Here is a 13,659-nt window from a genome sequence, read left to right as displayed (position 1 = left end):
AGAATAAGTAATAAATGAGGTTTTTCTTGGACATCTGAGTGTTTTGATTAATGGCATAGCAGATTAATGACTGCCGTGTATCCTGTTCTGTTATAAGTCCCTGTTCATGAGTTACATTAACCCTTTACTACTTAGATACGTATTTTCATGCATTCGTAGACCCTTACAAAATTATATTAAATTGAAGACCTTTCTAAGTTTCTTACAAGATTCAAGTTGTTGAGGCTTCATCTCCAAACCTTAGATACTGATGAGCAGCAAACAGAATAAAACATGAACAGACTGCAAGTTACTCGCAGGCTGTTCTGGATTTATGCTGTTTGCGAAAGCCATTTTCACTTTGCTTCTTATGTAGGAAAGGGTTAATATATTTATTGGTGATTTAGAGAATTGTTGGAGGTGACTGTTGCAATAATACCAATGGCATGGAAAAAAAATATGGCTGCAGATGATTTAATTTGTAAGTTCATAGCATGACAGAAATTAAAATGTTATGGCAGTGAGTAAGAAATTACAAGAGCTGTCACCAAAGGATGACTTATGACCCTATAAACGCTTGATATAAGTTATGAGGTTTTTTTTAACCTAAAAGCAGATTTCGAAACCTAAACGCAGACCCTAAGTTCAAGGTCAAAGTCACTGGGGTCAAATTTTTTATGCGTATGGAAACCCCTTGTCCATTATTATACACATGCATACCAAATATGAAGGTTGTAATTCAAGGGACATAGAAGTTATGAGCTTTTTTCGAAACCTTAACACATATTTAGAAACCTAAACGCGGACCCTAAGTTCAAGGTCAAGGTCACAGGGGTCAAAATTTGTGTAAGTATGGAAAGGTCTAGTCCATATACACATGCATGCCAAATATGATATTGCTATCTGAAGGGACATAGAAGGTATGAGCATTTTTCAAAACCTAAACGCAAAGTGTGTTTGACAGACAGACGGACAGTCCGAGGCATTCGGGGGCATAAAAAGTGCACTTTGTTAATATTTAATACAGAAGTCACTTTAATATCAATTTTATGATAAGTTCTATCTTATCCAAGTAAGTGGTAAAGCAACCATATTCTCAAGAATCAACCATCCGGAGTAGAAGTTAAAACTGCAGTTTTGTAGAAATCAGTGTCATCACTATTCTGTATGTATTCTGCTCCTGCTGCTTGTGTTATTAGACGGTCATGTAATCCACAGGTGATTAGCGTGTGGTTATGATATTAATTTGTGAAAACATCATTTTGAATGATAAATAATCATATTATAACGAAAAATCAACTTTTCTAGAAAAAATCACTATCAAATATATAAAACAAGGTATTCAATTCGAAATCACCCAAAAACAGGGTGTATCACTTTGAGTAGCCATTACTTCATCAATTTTTCGACTGATTTCGAGTTGAATACCTTGTTATATACATGTATATATTTGATAGTGAAAACATTTTTTTTCAGAAAAGATGAATTTTTTTTTTTGGCAATTGGGAATTTTTTGCCACATTTTGCAAAAAAAATATACTTTTTGGGATTGGGAACATAGCCGAATTTCTGCCAAAAAAAACCCTGGTTAAATGTACACCTATTGTGTATGGGTTGACTTTTCAACAACGAATATTGACAAAAATACCTAGATTGAAAAAATAACCCTCATATATACACCGAACAGGAGATCGGTTAGTTGTGTAATCACGTTTCTTTTACTGTCTTTTAACGAATCCAGTTTCATCTTGTCGGCAACTGCAAGAAAAGATGTGTGTTTTCGATGAAAAAGGTCATGTCCATTGTTCCAGAATCTTTCAGCAATAGGCATATAATACGTTTCATACCTTGTGTATATATAATACCTATACGAGGGCGAGGGTATTTTTTTCAAACTATGTATTTTTGTCAATATTTGTTGTTGAAAAGTCAACCCATACATCTAACGTGTATCGTCTAACGTTTAGCTGTATTTCGGTTTACAAAAAATAGCCATATGTGAATATCGGCTTTTATTCTATTTCATGCTATATTCAGGGGTGTCAATTGTCCCAAATTTGAAATCCGGAAAATTAAGCCGAGAGTCTGAGGCCGTAGGATAAAGGGAAGAGAGGGCCCAACCCCCACCCCCCCACCCCTGAGCACTAGCTTCTAGCTTATTGTTCTTTTTTTATAGTCTTTCTGGGTGCAATTTCTGGTGAGTACAATGCCAAATATTATAAACCAAACCATCCGTAACACCGCATGTGTATTTGTATTCTAAACAAATGATATTAAGAACTTCAAAATTAAATTAAAATCAACAAACCATACCGCATCCGAAAACGACTGTCCGAAAACATGTCCCGATACATCATTTGCAAATGAAATAAAATATGCATATCGTTTGACTGCAGAAAATGTAAACCAGTAACCTAGCAAATACGCAGTCAAAATATAATTTGATTAACATATTGTTTTAAAATATGATATTGCAGTGCTTTACTTTGTCAGTTACTGCTCATCATGTCAGTGCCAGCCGCTTACCAATCAGAAATAAATAAAATCGGTACCAAGCGCAAATGTCCGGAATGCCGACGATGCTATAACAATATTCGTTCTGAAATGATCCCACACTAAAAGAATTGTGTCCCTACCCCCACCCCCCTTAAACAAACTCATCGGATTTACATTCATCTCAAAATCAACCCTGGACGGCTCAAATCCGGATTTCCGGAATAATCCGGAAAATTGACACCCCTGTATATTACCGATATTTCTTGAGTTTGTAAGTTTTGAGTATTTCATTTTTTATTACTTTGTTTACATTTGTTCTGTTTCATTCGTAATCTGGCTAACTTAGTTTAATCGATTAATATGTTTCTAGGTTAGATTACACTAACTTCAACTCACACAATTAGAACTTCACACTTTCCTTGCATTATTCTTGTGTATCAAAATTTGCAAGCTTGTTATATTTTTAAACATGAATTGATCCACTTCTAATAATTGCAAAAAATATGCCTTCTGTCAATTTCTAAACAAATATAATTCGTCCAAATACAAGCATCCTACAGGGTTTCGTCATTGAGATTTTGACTTCAATAACAGTCTTTCAACGTAGATATATTAAATAAGCACATCGATCAATAAAATGCATTCAAACGTAAGGAGAAAATGAGCTCTTTAGAAATATGCAGCACTTTTGATCACGGAGGGTTGCACAATGATGAGTGAATGTAGAGTGTTGTACCCTGTGTATTGGCATCATGCTGTGGTCTCAGCAAAGTGCAATACCAAGATCTGAACCTAATAATATTCGAACACTGTCTTACCCTTATGATCATGATATTTAATTTGTGCTGCGCAAACTTAGACCATTGTGTTAGTCATCCACAGAAAAACGTATTGAAAGATGTATAATAAAGGAAGCACTAACGTAGGGCTCGATAAGTCATTGTCGGCTCGGGTACTACTTACATGTACCCCGGGTACTCTTAAGTATCTTACATGTACCCCGGGTAAGGTAAATAATCTCAAACGTACCCGGGAATTTTAACGCTAAATCGGTCGTTGTCGGCTAAATTTTTAAAACTTACTTCTGTTCATATTGATGTCAATTTGCAGTTAAATGGCCTCTATATTACCTAAATTCATACTCAAATCATTTTGATGCAGTTTTGTAAAGGAGAAGTTTGTTTAAGATAAGCATTATTGTTTCACGGTAATCGGTAGCGCGTTTAATGACATCGGATTTGGGGCGGGAATAAAGCTCGGGTACAGTCTTATATCGACCGGGTACGTTTAGGTATATTTACACTACCCGGGGTACATGCTAGTAGTACCCGGGCCGACAATGACCAATTGAGCTAAAGTAGGTGTCACACCTATATATGCCTCCTCCCGCTCCTTCGAAGATGGCGACACACAGCGATCGCAATTTCCGCCTTTTCGTCTGTGCGAAGTTTTGTGTTTTGTATGCCTTAGCAATAATTTTGCCACTTAATGATGGACTTTAAAATAATTTGGCACAACTGTGCACCATTGCAGGACGACTTGTCGCGAATAGCATCCGTCTCCATACCTTAAACGTCAAGGTCGAACGTATACGGTCAAAGTTTGTCATTCAACAGCTTGTCTGGACTTTTTACTTGGTAATTCATCATGTTATTTTGAAATACCCGTAACGTATCACGTATGGCCACCATGAGGAGACGGAATTTCGTATGTATTATTTCTGTCCCTACATAAGAGGGAAAGTCATACTCAAATGTCAAAAGTCAAATTAGGCTATTCAGAAGCATGTCTGAGATTATACTTTGTAAGGCTGACCGAATAGCGCAGTGGTTCGTATTCGCGCTTCTCACCTAGTCGACCGGGTTCGATTACTGTTTCCGGCAGCATGTTGGTTTGGTCGGTGGTTACCATCCCGGATAGGTGGGATTTCCTCCCTGTACTCCTGTTTCTACCCACCGCAAAAGACCAAGCCAAAGAAAATATATCTTTTAGGAAAAATGGAATTTTAAATTCGTCCCAACTTTCGTGGGTCTAGTCAGTTAATTAGGTAGGCGGGCAAGGGCACACTCCGGGTCTTTACATAATGCAGCCTCAGAGGCAAAATAACCTCATTTACTTTGAAATGCACACTCACGTATTTTTCATTCATCATGCAATTTGAAAAAAAAAACTACCAATACGAGACGGCGATTCCCATTCTCATTGCCTTAAACCGACTTGTTCACAGATTTTGGAATGTTTTGAAGTTTTGAATTTGGGGTCAAATACTTTAAATTTATAAATCGGAACTCAAAAGTTCTAGTATAAAACAAGAATTAAATTTAAAAAAAAGAAAGAAAAACATTAAAAAAAGTTAATCGCACCAGGGGTCGAACCACTGACTTTCATACTAAAAGGCAAATTCATTAACCACTTGACCATCTGGCTCCATCGGAACGCTGCATATTTTTAACTTTATAAAGCAATCGACATAATGTCACTAAATATAAAGAAAAAAACATAACTCTCCAAATTATTCAATCGTTCCGTGTTTGTAACGATTTATAATTTTATAAATTTCTAACAATGATTATTCGTGAACGAAAATGAGTTTTCAGTATGAGCAGGGCAGAGACCTCTACAAACGAACAGTCATTGGTATGATTCTGAAGTCATAAGTGTATTTTCGCTCCCTGATTTAAATGGTTCATTTATGTTTTTCATTCTCATTTTGACAAACTTTTAACAAGTCCCCCTACAGGTCAATTCACACTATTAGGCCAGAGTCAAATTTGGCAATTTTCGGCATAAGCACGGGTTTGAGACATAAGTGGAATGTGGGTGCACCCGTGTCCTATGGACACAGTGATCGACACGCCGACGCGAAGCTAGTCAACTCGTACCTAAGTCAACACGTACCTTCGGTCAACTCGTACCCGAATTACATACATACATACATAATTTACATAATAGATTCTGGTAGTCGACATTGTCCTGTGGCACCAGCTCTTCGTCTTCATCTTCGTATGTTAAGTTGTGTCCGGTCACAACAGTGTATACTTAATGTCTTGATCAGCCCAGAACTTATCAAACCGGTTCTCAAATGTCTTTATAGTTTTGGCATCAATTACACTATGTGGTAAACTGTTCCACAAGTCAACACAACGGTGGGTGAATTAGTACTTCTTCAGATTTAGACGTGCCCTCTTCTTATATAACATATGACCATGGCCCCTTGAATTGTTTGAATCGTACCCGATTTTTGGTCAACACGAACCCCTACTAGTCAACTCGTACCCGATTTGGTCAACACGTACCCTCCAAAAAATTATTTATAAAAAACAAAGACGGGAAATATGTTTTTCATATGTTTTTGATATGAATATAGAAATCTAGGTTATTATTTTCATCTTGCTTTTTTGAGAATATTTTTAATAAGTAGACAAGTTCATTAACGCGGATTGTTAACTAATAAAAGACTCATGAAAAGACATTTTCTGAGTAACTCTGAAGATTATCTACAATTCTTAAAAGTCATGTGCATTCTTGAAACGTATAGCTTATTCGCAGATTTTTAAGTAACATTGCTATATCTTGATGTTATGAGTATTTGCCAATACCAAAGCTCTGCGCAAAAATTAATTATGTTAGTGGGCGGATCTTTTCTTAAGTATTCTGCTTTGATATCTGTTTACGTCTGGTATAGTACCAGAAAGGCCGTTTACCAAAAAGGCCTTCCCAAAAAGGCCGCACCAAAAAGGCCGCATAAGTGAACCAAAAAGGCCTCATTGTATACCAGAAAGGCCATACAATATTTTGTATTATCATTTAATAGTTATGCTGAATGTAATTATCATATATATTAAATAATCATAACTTTTTTATTAGTCTACTTAAAAAACCATTAATTTTATAATAAAAGTCGGTAAAAATATCGCGAATTACACACGTTTCGCATACAGTATGAATTGTTCGTTAGTCACAATATTTTTCCTTGAGTAATAGATGTTTCAGTTTTTTAATAAAAAGCCGTTAGTTGTATAATCAAAGTCGGCATAATTATCGCCAATTAGCACGTAGGAATTATGCGTTTAAGAATATTTTATTTTTCTCTCAACTTTCTGTTTGCATCTAAAAGTGCAACAAATGAGTAATGAAGGTGTTGTAAACTTACGTTGCGGCCAAATATATACAAGATCCAGAATTATTGAGAAATATATAACCCGTTCATGTGTCAAAGTTGTCTATAGTAGTTGCTTTGTTTGATTCATTATATTGGAAAGTATACCGGACTTTATTTGGCGTTTGAAATACAGTGTTTTTAAATCGTGCAAATTATACGAATTTCTTCACGAGTATTAATTTATTGTGTGTTGATATTGTGTGAGTGTTGTGGTATGAGCATTGTTATAATCGTATAACATAGTCAATGTCGTCAAAAAGTAGCATACACAATATATAGTGTACAACGTTATTCTTGATTACTATATAAAACAATAAAATAGATAAAATAAAATATACGCATATGGATTAGTGACTGCTAAAATATATTAAGCATATATAATTAAGTTCATAATATATCATAATATATTATTATTTTCCTCTTAAACTATTTTTTAAAGAATAAAGAATTTGCATGTACAAAAAAAACTTGCTAATCAGACCGGGTATCCAAGTGTCAAGGGTCATTCACAGTTTGCGGCATCTGTTTTGATAACGGATTAGTAGAACGTCCACATATGGTGTAAAATTACACTTATTGGCACCTATTGATAATTACTTGCGCATTTGAAATAGTTTCTTAACTTTTACCGATATAAAACTAGCTACATTAAATTCGAAAGACTAAAACCGAAAGAAATAAAAATGATTTATTCTATTGATATTATTAAAAAGTATAACTGATTGTCTATATTATTACGCATTTCATTAGCATTAAAAATATATTAAGCAAAGTTTATAATGTCTTTTTTATTAGCCGATTGCATTAGAATGTCAAATTTATTTAACGTTGGCCACCTTTGAAAATATTGTTTTAAATGTTCCTTTCTAATTTCTCTATATAGAGGACAAACAAGTAAAAAGTGACACTCGTTTGCTATAGCGTGTCCGTTGCAAAATATTTTCTATTTTCGCGTAGTTTCTTATTTTAACGACCGCTTTCGATCTCTAATTTATGTGACAAGTATGAGGCGAAACAATTCACCACCTCCGAGTTCCCGGCCAAGGTCGGTCAAGTGTTGTGCTGGAGTAATGCACATGTATGTTTTATTATATTGTTTAAATTTTGTTGTATTTTATCACGTTGACTGTATATTCTATGTGATTTTTGTTGTAAATGTATTTTTTGTAATAAAGAAAATAAAGAAAGTTCATACATGTTCTATGTCTTACTCCATTTTGATTTAATTGATAATAGAATTCACATGTTAAACAATATTATTATGTAATTATGATGTATTTTGTCAGTGTGACTGTATATCGTCTGTAAATAATTGCTTGTAACTGTATATTTTGTTATATTAATTGTGTGACTGTGCTTGTACATTGACTGAATATATCGTAAATGTATATTTAAACATAAACAACAAATAAAGAAAATAATTAAATTCATACCTGTTTTATGACTTATTCCATTTTGATTTATGTATATTTGTTTGTAAACACAATTTGAAACCTTAAATAACAATAATTGCTTTAAGGCCTTTTTGGTTCACTTTTCGGCCTTTTTGGTATGCTTTGGGGCCTTTTTGGTAAGGCCTTTTTCATTCTATACATAGATGGTGACGTCACTACGTTATTGTCAGTAAAGACCGGTGTGACACAATGGGCCTTTTTGGCATTCTATACATAGATGGTGACGTCACTACGTTATTGTCCGTAAAGACCGGTGTCGCGTGAGAATTGCAAGACCGTGAGGCAGTTAAGATATACAGGAAGACAACAGGTTTTGCGGGGCTCGCGGGCAGGTATAAAACCCGGAAATATCCGGAAATCTTTATGGTAAAACCCGGAATCGATATAAATACTGCAAATACAGATTCTATTTTATGGCAGGGTCGTAGTCGGCCTGTAAATCGCGGACAAAGTCGGCCTGTTTTAACGGGTTTTTTACACACGCAAATGCCGTAAAGAAAACCCGGAACCGATATAAATGGTTATAACTTCATTATTATTCGTCCGATATTAATTAAACAGGCAAAGGGCCATAATCCTACCAAAACTTGCACCACACCTAGTTCCTTACCATCAGCTCTAGAGGAAGGTAAACTGTGAAAAGTTGAGCTAGATCAACAAGTAGTTAAAGAGCAGTTGAAAGCACAAAAGTTTGGGATTAAATGTTAAATACCAGGGCAGTTCAAAAAAGGACCATATTGCCGCCAAAACCTTCTCGAGCCATAATTCCGCCTTCTATGATCATCTTCACATGAAAGACGATCCACTCATAAGTTACGCCCAAAAACATATCATCCTAGACCTAGGCTATACCTTACCTTACCTATACCATCAAACAGTGCTTGATGTTTTGGGGGGAGATCTAAATAATGCTCTCACAGCGGGGATCAAAATGGTGACCGCTTGGTCGCTAAGCGCACACCAAATCCATAAGCCGCAAAGACGTTGCTTATTTAAATACCAGCAGTCCTAAATTTCGAAATCCTTGTTAAAGCAAGCTGTTGACATGATTTCAGTCTACTGCATCACTTAACATAAATGAAATATGGTATCTTCTACCCCCTTATTCAGGAAATCATTCCTCAACAATTCTTGCAGACCAAATGTCAGAGAGGTAGTTCAAGCACATCATAGCTAGATATATGCAGAGAGATTCACTTAATTACAGAATAAGTAATAAATGAGGTTTTTCTTGGACATCTGAGTGTTTTGATTAATGGCATAGCAGATTAATGACTGCCGTGTATCCTGTTCTGTTATAAGTCCCTGTTCATGAGTTACATTAACCCTTTACTACTTAGATACGTATTTTCATGCATTCGTAGACCCTTACAAAATTATATTAAATTGAAGACCTTTCTAAGTTTCTTACAAGATTCAAGTTGTTGAGGCTTCATCTCCAAACCTTAGATACTGATGAGCAGCAAACAGAATAAAACATGAACAGACTGCAAGTTACTCGCAGGCTGTTCTGGATTTATGCTGTTTGCGAAAGCCATTTTCACTTTGCTTCTTATGTAGGAAAGGGTTAATATATTTATTGGTGATTTAGAGAATTGTTGGAGGTGACTGTTGCAATAATACCAATGGCATGGAAAAAAAATATGGCTGCAGATGATTTAATTTGTAAGTTCATAGCATGACAGAAATTAAAATGTTATGGCAGTGAGTAAGAAATTACAAGAGCTGTCACCAAAGGATGACTTATGACCCTATAAACGCTTGATATAAGTTATGAGGGTTTTTTTAACCTAAAAGCAGATTTCGAAACCTAAACGCAGACCCTAAGTTCAAGGTCAAAGTCACTGGGGTCAAATTTTTTATGCGTATGGAAACCCCTTGTCCATTATTATACACATGCATACCAAATATGAAGGTTGTAATTCAAGGGACATAGAAGTTATGAGCTTTTTTCGAAACCTTAACACATATTTAGAAACCTAAACGCGGACCCTAAGTTCAAGGTCAAGGTCACAGGGGTCAAAATTTGTGTAAGTATGGAAAGGTCTAGTCCATATACACATGCATGCCAAATATGATATTGCTATCTGAAGGGACATAGAAGGTATGAGCATTTTTCAAAACCTAAACGCAAAGTGTGTTTGACAGACAGACGGACAGTCCGAGGCATTCGGGGGCATAAAAAGTGCACTTTGTTAATATTTAATACAGAAGTCACTTTAATATCAATTTTATGATAAGTTCTATCTTATCCAAGTAAGTGGTAAAGCAACCATATTCTCAAGAATCAACCATCCGGAGTAGAAGTTAAAACTGCAGTTTTGTAGAAATCAGTGTCATCACTATTCTGTATGTATTCTGCTCCTGCTGCTTGTGTTATTAGACGGTCATGTAATCCACAGGTGATTAGCGTGTGGTTATGATATTAATTTGTGAAAACATCATTTTGAATGATAAATAATCATATTATAACGAAAAATCAACTTTTCTAGAAAAAATCACTATCAAATATATAAAACAAGGTATTCAATTCGAAATCACCCAAAAACAGGGTGTATCACTTTGAGTAGCCATTACTTCATCAATTTTTCGACTGATTTCGAGTTGAATACCTTGTTATATACATGTATATATTTGATAGTGAAAACATTTTTTTTCAGAAAAGATGAATTTTTTTTTTTGGCAATTGGGAATTTTTTGCCACATTTTGCAAAAAAAATATACTTTTTGGGATTGGGAACATAGCCGAATTTCTGCCAAAAAAAACCCTGGTTAAATGTACACCTATTGTGTATGGGTTGACTTTTCAACAACGAATATTGACAAAAATACCTAGATTGAAAAAATAACCCTCATATATACACCGAACAGGAGATCGGTTAGTTGTGTAATCACGTTTCTTTTACTGTCTTTTAACGAATCCAGTTTCATCTTGTCGGCAACTGCAAGAAAAGATGTGTGTTTTCGATGAAAAAGGTCATGTCCATTGTTCCAGAATCTTTCAGCAATAGGCATATAATACGTTTCATACCTTGTGTATATATAATACCTATACGAGGGCGAGGGTATTTTTTTCAAACTATGTATTTTTGTCAATATTTGTTGTTGAAAAGTCAACCCATACATCTAACGTGTATCGTCTAACGTTTAGCTGTATTTCGGTTTACAAAAAATAGCCATATGTGAATATCGGCTTTTATTCTATTTCATGCTATATTCAGGGGTGTCAATTGTCCCAAATTTGAAATCCGGAAAATTAAGCCGAGAGTCTGAGGCCGTAGGATAAAGGGAAGAGAGGGCCCAACCCCCACCCCCCCACCCCTGAGCACTAGCTTCTAGCTTATTGTTCTTTTTTTATAGTCTTTCTGGGTGCAATTTCTGGTGAGTACAATGCCAAATATTATAAACCAAACCATCCGTAACACCGCATGTGTATTTGTATTCTAAACAAATGATATTAAGAACTTCAAAATTAAATTAAAATCAACAAACCATACCGCATCCGAAAACGACTGTCCGAAAACATGTCCCGATACATCATTTGCAAATGAAATAAAATATGCATATCGTTTGACTGCAGAAAATGTAAACCAGTAACCTAGCAAATACGCAGTCAAAATATAATTTGATTAACATATTGTTTTAAAATATGATATTGCAGTGCTTTACTTTGTCAGTTACTGCTCATCATGTCAGTGCCAGCCGCTTACCAATCAGAAATAAATAAAATCGGTACCAAGCGCAAATGTCCGGAATGCCGACGATGCTATAACAATATTCGTTCTGAAATGATCCCACACTAAAAGAATTGTGTCCCTACCCCCACCCCCCTTAAACAAACTCATCGGATTTACATTCATCTCAAAATCAACCCTGGACGGCTCAAATCCGGATTTCCGGAATAATCCGGAAAATTGACACCCCTGTATATTACCGATATTTCTTGAGTTTGTAAGTTTTGAGTATTTCATTTTTTATTACTTTGTTTACATTTGTTCTGTTTCATTCGTAATCTGGCTAACTTAGTTTAATCGATTAATATGTTTCTAGGTTAGATTACACTAACTTCAACTCACACAATTAGAACTTCACACTTTCCTTGCATTATTCTTGTGTATCAAAATTTGCAAGCTTGTTATATTTTTAAACATGAATTGATCCACTTCTAATAATTGCAAAAAATATGCCTTCTGTCAATTTCTAAACAAATATAATTCGTCCAAATACAAGCATCCTACAGGGTTTCGTCATTGAGATTTTGACTTCAATAACAGTCTTTCAACGTAGATATATTAAATAAGCACATCGATCAATAAAATGCATTCAAACGTAAGGAGAAAATGAGCTCTTTAGAAATATGCAGCACTTTTGATCACGGAGGGTTGCACAATGATGAGTGAATGTAGAGTGTTGTACCCTGTGTATTGGCATCATGCTGTGGTCTCAGCAAAGTGCAATACCAAGATCTGAACCTAATAATATTCGAACACTGTCTTACCCTTATGATCATGATATTTAATTTGTGCTGCGCAAACTTAGACCATTGTGTTAGTCATCCACAGAAAAACGTATTGAAAGATGTATAATAAAGGAAGCACTAACGTAGGGCTCGATAAGTCATTGTCGGCTCGGGTACTACTTACATGTACCCCGGGTACTCTTAAGTATCTTACATGTACCCCGGGTAAGGTAAATAAACTCAAACGTACCCGGGAATTTTAACGCTAAATCGGTCGTTGTCGGCTAAATTTTTAAAACTTACTTCTGTTCATATTGATGTCAATTTGCAGTTAAATGGCCTCTATATTACCTAAATTCATACTCAAATCATTTTGATGCAGTTTTGTAAAGGAGAAGTTTGTTTAAGATAAGCATTATTGTTTCACGGTAATCGGTAGCGCGTTTAATGACATCGGATTTGGGGCGGGAATAAAGCTCGGGTACAGTCTTATATCGACCGGGTACGTTTAGGTATATTTACACTACCCGGGGTACATGCTAGTAGTACCCGGGCCGACAATGACCAATTGAGCTAAAGTAGGTGTCACACCTATATATGCCTCCTCCCGCTCCTTCGAAGATGGCGACACACAGCGATCGCAATTTCCGCCTTTTCGTCTGTGCGAAGTTTTGTGTTTTGTATGCCTTAGCAATAATTTTGCCACTTAATGATGGACTTTAAAATAATTTGGCACAACTGTGCACCATTGCAGGACGACTTGTCGCGAATAGCATCCGTCTCCATACCTTAAACGTCAAGGTCGAACGTATACGGTCAAAGTTTGTCATTCAACAGCTTGTCTGGACTTTTTACTTGGTAATTCATCATGTTATTTTGAAATACCCGTAACGTATCACGTATGGCCACCATGAGGAGACGGAATTTCGTATGTATTATTTCTGTCCCTACATAAGAGGGAAAGTCATACTCAAATGTCAAAAGTCAAATTAGGCTATTCAGAAGCATGTCTGAGATTATACTTTGTAAGGCTGACCGAATAGCGCAGTGGTTCGTATTCGCGCTTCTCACCTAGTCGACCGGGTTCGATTACTGTTTCCGGCAGCATG

General features: G+C 35.7%; 1 protein-coding gene across 9 annotated transcripts in view; it reads right to left on the bottom strand.

The window, feature by feature from the left end:
* LOC127842542 (RING finger protein 122-like) overlaps positions 1 to 13,659 on the bottom strand; it is a 44,164-nt gene that overhangs the window by 9,032 nt on the left and 21,473 nt on the right. The window contains exon 1 of one of the 9 annotated variants that reach the window (XM_052372083.1): positions 12,073 to 12,124. The exons of 1 other annotated variant lie outside the window; for it this stretch is intronic. The gene's annotated coding sequence lies outside the window, so the exon portion shown is untranslated. Of the gene's footprint in view, positions 1 to 2,505; positions 2,642 to 2,729; positions 2,829 to 11,801; positions 11,954 to 12,025; positions 12,125 to 13,659 lie in introns of those variants that run through there. 7 more of the 9 variants (XM_052372084.1, XM_052372082.1, XM_052372088.1 and 4 more) reach the window with 7 other exon arrangements.

The sequence above is a fragment of the Dreissena polymorpha genome, chromosome 8, assembly GCF_020536995.1.
Source record: "Dreissena polymorpha isolate Duluth1 chromosome 8, UMN_Dpol_1.0, whole genome shotgun sequence".
In the NCBI taxonomy this organism is placed as follows: Eukaryota; Metazoa; Mollusca; class Bivalvia; order Myida; family Dreissenidae; genus Dreissena; species Dreissena polymorpha.
Note: the sequence above shows the minus strand (reverse complement) of the source record. Positions and strands in the feature narration are given on the sequence as shown.